The sequence below is a fragment of the Impatiens glandulifera genome, chromosome 6 (genome assembly GCF_907164915.1).
Source record: "Impatiens glandulifera chromosome 6, dImpGla2.1, whole genome shotgun sequence".
Taxonomy (NCBI): domain Eukaryota; kingdom Viridiplantae; phylum Streptophyta; class Magnoliopsida; order Ericales; family Balsaminaceae; genus Impatiens; species Impatiens glandulifera.
Genome location: NC_061867.1, coordinates 25895236 through 25905161, shown reverse-complemented (window position 1 = coordinate 25905161; position 9926 = coordinate 25895236). Strand labels below are relative to the sequence as shown.

The 9926-nt window shown below is 32.2% G+C and overlaps 1 pseudogene; it reads right to left on the bottom strand.

Moving 5' to 3' along the window:
* Positions 1–774: 774 nt before the first annotated feature.
* On the bottom strand, positions 775–2040 carry LOC124943415 (annotated as a pseudogene).
* Between the last annotated feature and the right edge of the window lie 7886 nt (positions 2041–9926).

Below are 9926 nucleotides of genomic sequence, written 5' to 3'. Positions count from 1 at the left end.
AGGGCTCCTGGGCGTGCAAATCTTCGCTCCCATCGCTTCGCACCCTTCCCTCTGACACGGTGCCCGGAGCGAAGATATCTTATCCGGGTTTCATATGAATATTATAATATTTCCTGGCGTTAAAAGGCGCTTCCGTTAACGGCGTCTGGTGTGAACCCAGAATGAAACCCGGATTCCGGATTCTCCCTCCCTCCGTCTCCTACCCTGATTGATTTATTATTATAATAATAATGCTGCAATTTGATTGGTCCGCAACAGGGAAACACAGCAATCGGTAGCAGAAGATCTGGATTGTGTTATTACAGCTTAATTAAAACAAAGTATATTTTTGTTTTCTTAACAACCGAACAAAACAAAGGAATTGTGATGATCAAATTAAAAGGATTCAAGAAGAAATGTTGAGAAGTCATAAAGAGAGAAAGAAACTACAAAATATAAATTAGCGAGATAAGACCATCTCCAATCCAAAAACTCATTCTCAAACCTAAAATACAGTAAACGTCACATCAAACAATAATTCATCTCCAACCCAAAAACCCATTTCCAAACCCAAAAGAATATTTTTTGAATATTATTTTCTTACACTAACTTTTTAACCTTATTAATATTATCTATATATTTATCAACTTTACATATTTAACCCTAATCTTTTCTCATTCATTTAATAATATTAAAATAAAATTAAATATATATATATCAATAATTCATAAACAACAAAATAATTCAATAATACATTTAAATAAACAAACATATTATATTAAAACAAACTATTAATAAAAAAAACACTTGGTACACGTACACATAACATAAACAATGTATCAATTCTCGGAATTGGTGTACTCTTCCCACAGATGATCGATTAATGCATTACGAAGTTCAATGTGTGCATCTTTATTTCTTATTTTTCCGTACCGAGATATGAAATCTTGAAATCGAGTATTTTCATCTATCACCATCTCGACCTCTGGTGAATGCGTTTCCATTTCAATTTCGATATGTGCATTAAGGTCACGTTCATACTCAATAATCATATTATGCAAAATTATGCACGTAGTCATTATATCATGAAACACTTCTTTTCTCCAATATCGTATCGGTCCCGCTACAATAGAAAAACGTGATTGAAGAACTCTGAATGCACGTTCAACGTCTTTTCTATATGCTTCTTGTTTCATTGCAAAGTATTTTTTCTTCTAACCACGTGGCTCATGAATTGTTTGCACAATAGTAGACCATTTTGGATATATGCAATCAACTAAATAATAGCTCGTATTATATTCTTTTCCTTGAATTACATAATGAGCTGGAGGAGAAATATCTTGAGTTAGATCCGAGAATAGATGAGATGACTCTAACACGTTTATATCATTGTTGGTGCCTGGCAAACCAAAATATGCATGCCATATCCAAAGATCATAATCTGCGACAGCTTCGAGAATGATAGTAGGCTTTCCACTACGGCCTGCGTATTGCCCCGCCCACGCGGTTGGACAATTTTTCCACCATCAATGCATACAATCTAAACTGCCTAACATTCCAGGAAATCCACGTTGCTGACCAATATTGAGAAGTCTAGAAATATCATTTGGTGTTGGACTTCTAAAATAGCGTTCTCTTAATATCTCCACCACCGCGCGACATAATTTTTTCATACTTTCAATTGCAGTAGATTCTCCAATTTTAATATACTCATCTGTGGCATCTGCTGGAGCACTATATGCCAACATACGGAAAAATGCCGTTATTTTTTGTATTCGATATCTCCGACGAAACATGGTCTCATTATACATTGGATTATCTGAAAAAATAATCATTGTATAATCTACGATCGACATTTTCACGATCACAATTGATGACAATATGTTCAGGAACTGAACCACGATGTAGTACATGTTGGCTTTGTTGTTCAAGAAGTTGTTGGATGATCATGTTGTTATTTTTGTGAAGACGACATAAAGTTTGTTGTCTTTGATGAATCATAATATTATCATCATCTGAAGAAGAAGAAGATGATGATGAATCACTAACGTTGAAATTCATTATGGAGACTTGTGGAAAATATATGTGATAAGTTATGAATGATTTAAAAATATCAGGAGGATATGCTATGTATTTATAGTAGTGTAATTGCAATAGGAGAAATATGATAAGTTTTTCATTGTATGGTCATTCCAATTAATTTTACATGGAGAAATATGACAAGCTTTAAATTGTATGGTCATTCCAATTAATTTTATGTTGAGAAATAGGACAAGCTTTACATTGTACGGTCATTCCAATTAATTTTATATGGAGAAATATGACAAACTTTACATTGTATGGTCATTTCAATTAATTTTAGATGAAGAAATAGGACAAGCTTTTTATTATATGGTCATTCCAATTAATTTTATAAGGAGAAATAGGACAAGCTTTTCATTGTATGGTCATTTCAATTAATTTTATATGAAGAAATAGGACAAGCTTTTTATTGTATGGTGATTCCAATTAATTTTATATGAAGAAATAAGACAATTTTTCATTGTATGGTCATTTCAATTAATTTGAGTGAATGGTCATTTCCAATTCAATGTAATAAGCATGGTAAGTATTAGGATTTTACCTATATATTGACATGCAGGGTAACATATAATTCACTACATTTTACCATTTGAATTCAATTTTATTTACCATTTGAATTCAATTGTATACATATTTACCTTCATCCATTGTTAAGAATGACTGTCCGATCAGCAGCCTATAACATGGATGAGGATATCCTCTTATGTTGGGTTTATATCCAAAATTTCCGAGGACCCAATTGTTGGAATTAATCAAACAAGTGACCGATTATGGTCTCGTATTGAAGAAGCTTTCAATGGAGAAAGGCTGGAGCATTAGGAAATTCGTACTAAAAGATCTATGCAAGCCCGACTAGATACTATCCAAAAAGCATCAAGGAGACTTAATGCATGCATAAAACAAATTGAGAATATGCATCAAAGCGGTGCTTCAAATGAAGATATTGTGAGTATTAACATATTATTTGATATACTATTACTTATGCATTTTGTATTTAATTATTTGAACTTCACAGATGTTGAAAGCTAAAGTGTTGTTCACGAAAGATTCTAAGTTCAAAGCAGGTTGGAAGTTCGATCATGTGTAGAACATTGTTAAAAATTTTCAAAAATTTAAAGATTGTTCCACATGTAGTAGGAGAAATCAATTTGTCAACTATGTCTCTTCCGAGTCAGAAAATCCAACTCCAGATTCTGTTGGACAAGCATCCCCCAGTATCTTCTCATTTTCTCTTAACTTGGAAGATTCAAATGCTGGTTCTCCATCTGAAAGACCTATCGGAGTGAAAAAAGCAAAACTAAAAAGGAAAAATGATGTTAATACATCATTGACCATAAATGAAATGCAAGAAACAAACAAAAAAAATGTTGAATAAATGAAAAGGGCAAATGACCATATGCAAACTCAATTAGATATGCAAAAGAAACGTTATGAGTTGAAAAAGAGTAAGGAAGACAACAAGACTTTAAGGCAATATTTGAGTAAAATGGAAGATCCAAATGTGCGCGCATTTATTTGGGCTCAACAAGCTCAAATTATGAAAGAAATAGCTCAAAATGAAAGTCAACCAGATCTTTCAACCCCGGCTACATTTTCGAACTATTTCAACCATCTTGGAGGAAGTGGTGCTAATTTACCATATTATTAATTATAATCTATCGTTCATTTCTATTATTTGTGAGAAATTTTAATTATTGTATTATTTATGTTTTACTTTTAATTATTGTAATATTTATTATGTAACGATAATGGTTGTTTTTTTAATGTATTTCTTATGATTATTCATATTGTTTAAAATTATAAATTTATAATCTATAAAATTTAAGTTATAAAATATAACGTAAAAATATAAAATAAAATATAAATATAAAATAAATTAGATAAAATTTTAAGTATAATACAATTTAATGATTTAATTAAATATTTAAAAAATATTATAACCTTTTATCTTAAAATTAAAAATTAAAACACCAATAAATTATTTCAAATAATTCATTTAAATAAGTTTAATATTTAAATTAATATAGTTATATATTTCAATGACTTAATTAATTTTTTATAAAAAATTATATAGTGTGAAAAGGAACTACGCATATATATGCGTTTATTTTGAGAAAGAGAATTTATATTCTCATTTTGTAGGGACAGTTGTCGTTCGGTTGAAGCAAATAATGGAGTTGCAAACCGGTTGGAGAAGCTCTAAGCTTACTTCTCCCAATTCCAGCAATCACAAATAATAACATTCTTATTTGACACCGCGAGAGGTAAAAAACTACCTACGCCTAGGGACAAACATTTATAGACAAATTTGTGCTAGTGCGATCATAAATAATTTTTTTTTGTTACTTTCAAATTGCATATGAAATTTGTTTTTGGAATGGATAACCATTGGATCATTGTTGGAAAAAAGAAAAGAATATACATTTTTGTTAGACTTATTCGAATTAGATTCTAATTTAAATTATGAAAAATTAAATCTGAATACAAAAGTATACCTTAATTTGTTATCATGAATCTTTTTTTTCCTTATAATATAAAATATCTTTAATTCACTTTTTTTTTAAACTTTTCTTTTAGAATGGTTCTTCCAATTGATAAATATGTCAATAATTGTTTTCTCTATTCACGGGATGCATTCGTACCTCAAATGTTGACTATTATGATACATTTAACCAATTATGTCAGTTATTATGGTTTAAATAATTATAATTTAGTCCCTTCATATAATAAGAGATATCACTTAAGGTATCATTACTTTATATATTCATGACAAATACACCCATAAACCATAAACTTAATTTCATATTAGATCACATTATTTTGACTTATATTAAAGATGATATTTGCACAATTATTTGTTATATTAGTGACCCCATAAATTCCAACAATCTTCCACTGGGTCACTTATGTACAAATAATAAATGTGTCAAAAATAATGCGCCCAATGTTTTGTGTAATCTCAATCATATGTTGTATAAACAATTTTATCAAATAATTATATCAATATATGACCAAAGAGCTCGTCGTTGCATTTGAGCACAACTAAACCCAACATTGATCACATAAATCAATACAATTAATTGAGAAATCATATCATGAATATGAGGAATGAAAATTACATGCAAGGTGATCTTTTCATGTCAATTTTCAACTGTCCTACTTAACTTTAGTGAGATTAGACTTTATAATTATAATTAAATCCTTCTTTATTTTGTCCCATGTTCTGATCTTTTGTTTGTCATCACGCACACATTGCTTCTTAAGGTGTTCTTACTAAATGGACGCATATTTTTTAAACTTGATAACCACTAGCTTCACCTTGTTATCTTCTTGAACATCTTTGCACTCAAAAACTCTCTTAACGGTATAGAGCTAGTCAATGAATTTGTCGTGATTATTTCTTCCTTCAAAGTTGGGAATATCAACTTTAAAATCCAAAAACATGTGGCGGACATTGTTTCTTTGGAACCGTTGACCACAATATGCACAGTCACTTGAGTCATTATCATCATGAAATAGATTGAAATCCTCATCATTATTTCTTGAACCATCTTATGAATCATGACCATCAACATCATGTTCACAATATTCTCCACGTGCAAGGCATTGCTCAAGTTTCTAAACTTGTCTCATAATTCTTCTAACTCAATATCACGAAGGTCTCTTTGACAAGCTTTAGGATTTTAATCGTTTGGTCATATTCTTCTCTGACCATCCATCGTAGAACAAAGCTCTAATACCACTTTTACACGGAAAACTTAAAGAAATATGAGTAACACAAGAAGTCACTCGATACTCATTACTCTAGGAATCCACCAAAAGAGTTTAATGATAGATAAATTGAAGAAAACACTTCTAAAATGTTTAAGAGCTCAATATAATTATTAATCTTCCGCACCAAGTTATCTTTCCCGCTTATAAAAACGCCAATAAATAGGCAAGACTGGGAGGTTGGAACAACCCCCCAAAAGAAGTAAATAAACTTTAATACTAAATAATTAAATATTTTGACGGCTTATCTCAAAGAAGTGACTATTTGAATTCTACCACACTTCATTAATTTGGCCCTATCTCTTTGACTTCTGAGGCTACCAATGACATATGATTGCCACCAGAATTATTCTAAATGAAAATAGTTTTATGATTAAAGTGGGCCAATTTTCATTGAAAATTCCAGCATCATGATGTGTGCTCAACCGAGCAATGGAATAGAATCTAACCGTGTATGTGACCAAAAAATTGAAGCAGCTGGTGCTACTTTTGTTGTCGACCGATGAAGGACATCCGTTGTGACCAAAGAACTAAAGCACTCTAATGTTGCCCGAATGAAGAAAGATGCTAAACTCGACTGAATATGGGACATCCATTGTGACCAAATAACTAAATCCCTCTACTTTTGTTTTCTTAGATTGATTTTGATTCCCAAATGAATTAGCAATAAATTCATTTGAAAAAGTTTTTTTATTCGGGTAATTAGTATATATTTCATTTTTTTTGTTATCTCCGTTGACATGTCCTTCTCTATCCTTCAACTTGACAATCATGTCGTCGACATATATTTTCACTTACTTGTGGATCATGTCATGAATGAGCATAGTGGCTTCCCTTTAATAGGTTGCTCCCGCGTTCATAAGACCAAAAGGCATGACACAATAATCTTAGATTCCTACTTCTGTTATGAACATAGTTTTCTTTCTCTTACAAGGCCAACAAGATTTGGTTGTATCCTAAAAATCCATCCATGAATGATATCAATTCATGACCGACAATGTAATCGGAAAATATGTCAATGTGTGGTAGAAGGAAGTGATCTTTAGGGTTGTCTTTATTCAAATCCCGATAATATACGAACACACGTATTTTACTGTCTTTTTTCAGGACGGGGACAATGTTAGCTATCAAGGTAGGTCGTGGATCAGGTCTAGTAGGGCGTCAATGTCAATCGTCACTTCATCGGTTGTGATCATGTTGAATTGGTGATCTGGTAACGGATTCTTGACTATTTCAGGTTTGGCGATGACGTTTTATTTAATCATATCCTGAAATAGATATTTGAAGGCACTACAATTATCAGTAGCGCGACCCTTGCTTGATGGTAGTCACACCATGCATTTTCATACTTTTCTAAGAGTAGTTTGTCTGTTCTTGGGGAAATGGTTTTTTTATAAGATTCTTCTCATAGAGAATCTTAATTACATCACTTAAAGGCATCCCTAGGTCGTCAAAGACTCTATTGGGTCTAGGTTCCTTTGGAGTTGTGGAATTAATTGGAGTTGTGTGTTGGGATTAGGATCTTTGATGAAGACGGGGATCTCACAAAGTTGAACGCTTACACACACTTCGTTTGATATTAACTATGTTAGAAGTTAATATCATTTTCTATTCTTCGCAAGACGTCACAAACTTTTAAACCGAGTTCAAGTGCGAAAGTATTTGCTTTGACTTGAAGCAACACAATAAGATATTGTAATGGAATAGGAAAGAATACACAACATAAATGATGTTTATGGATGTTCAAAGATAAAGCTACTATGTCACCCCTTCTTCTCAACCTTGAGAAGGATATTCACTTGTACACACACTCTGTTGAACAAAAACATATTCTGTCACCTTACAATGCTAATAAACTCACACAGAATAGGTGGAATTGTAATACAAATTTAGAACTCTAACACACTTGAAGGCTTATGACACTTTTTGGAGCTTGAGAGAATTGATGGCTTAAGGTTCGTAAGATTATTCAGAAAGTCGATGTGAAGCAAGTTGTCATTTGTCTTCTTAAGTAGGCAAATGTCAATGGACATATTTTGCTGCTCAACGAACATATTTTGCTTCATAATACATTTGTCTTGAACTTGATTGGTTGAGTTTCCAGAAAAGTACCCCAAGGAGAATCCTCTCTGATATTGTCTGTACTTGGATGATAATAAGTCAAGATATTCATTAATGTGATTTCAATCTCCAAGGAATATGTATCTCAGAATGTTTGACCTATCTTTGATTTTATTATCATAGCTCTACTATTGTAGAGAGATTTTCATCAGTCTTTGCATAAAAAGGAAACGATTATCTGGAAAGTATAAAGCTGACGCATACAAGAGCCAAAAGCGTCCTCGTATATTACCGAGGTTGGTAAATTTTAGGAAGTATGAAAAACTGGAAGCACTTCAACAAAAAGCCAGACGTGTACTTTTGCAAAATGCCAATTTGCCAAAAAGCCGAACGCATTCTTTTGCAAAATGCCGATTTTCCAAAAAGTCGGATGCATGCTTTTGCAAAATGCCGATTTGCCAAAAAGCCGAACGCGTGCTTTTGCAAAATGCCAATTTGCCAAAAGTCGGATGCGTGCTTTTGCAAAATACCAATTTACCAAACAGTTAGACGTGTGCTTTTGCAAAATGCCTATTTGCCCAAAAGCCGAATGTCTTTGTAAAATACCGATTTACAAACTACCGACATTATAAAATGTCGAGATGCCAAATAACCAGCTACGTCTCTTCAAGAATCCGATCTTATAAAATACCGACTTCATAAATAACCGGCTACGTTTATTTAAAAAGCCGATCTTATAAAATGCCGACTTCATAAATAATCGGTTATGTTTCTTCAAAAAGCCGATCTTATAAAATGTTGACATCATAAATAACCGGCTAGGTTTCTTCAAAGAGCCGATCTTATAAAATGCCGACATACAGATAATACTAAATTATGTTGAACTTTGATCAAAGACTATTTTTAACTACCGACCATCTTTTTCTTTAATCTGCACATGATTAAATTAACTTGATTAAGTATTTATTTAATAGTTAATTAGTTATTCTACTTAATTAACTATTTTTACTTAACAATTTCTCCGTTTTTGATTATTTAAAATAAATATTCAAAACCTGGTAAATTTATAATCCTTGGCTAATTTAATCTTACAATTTCTCCCTCTTTGATTATTTATACTAAATATTCAAAGACAATGTTCTATTTCTTATCAATTTCTCCCATTTTTGTTTCTAACCTAAACTTATCAAAACTAGTTAAATTGATCAAAACATTTTTAATATTCATCATTTGACTGCTCTATTTAATATTCAAAGACAAAGAACGCAATTAGTCAAATATTAAAAGGTCCACAGAAATGTTGAAATACGTTCATGATTAAAGACAAAAGAAAAGGAAAAGCATTAAAAAGAGGTTTTAAGGTTTAGTGTCTCCCTCTTGTGGTTCTCTTTATGATGTCCTTACTTAGTCCGACAATAAAGGGTTCATTGGATTGATCCTCACTAGATTGATCTTTGGTGTTCCGCCCACGACCCCTTCCCCTTGGTAGATCAAGTATATCGTCAATGTTAATCCCACCACCTCGACGTAACCTACGAGTGGACAGAGTGCTGCGTGGATTTTCATATTGAGGGCGAGAATTCACAAGTTGAGGCGTCATTTCGGATAAGGTCCATTCGTCGGGATTAACTACATTTTGTTAATTACCATCATTTTGTTTAGTAGCCTCAATAACTATATTTTCTTCATCTTGGTAACGTTGAACTATTGCCTCATGTTCTCTTAACTTTTTAGCATGGACAACATTTTGAGACATAGCCATTTCTAATATTTGAGAAGTAAGGACCTCAACAACAGACTTGGTTTTATTTTGGAGAATAAAAGATTTGTTAAAGAGAGGTTCGAACTTCTTGAGATCTTTTCGCATCTCTTTTCTCATCTTTTCTAATCCTTGGTTGTGAGCATTAGAGGAGGACACTTGAAAGGTCTCCATTCGTTCCAATCGAGATTCAAAAGATTGAAAAATGTCTTGCGATGGAGCTATAGTTTCCAAGACTATTTGTCTGTTATCCACCTTTCTTGGTGTCACTTCC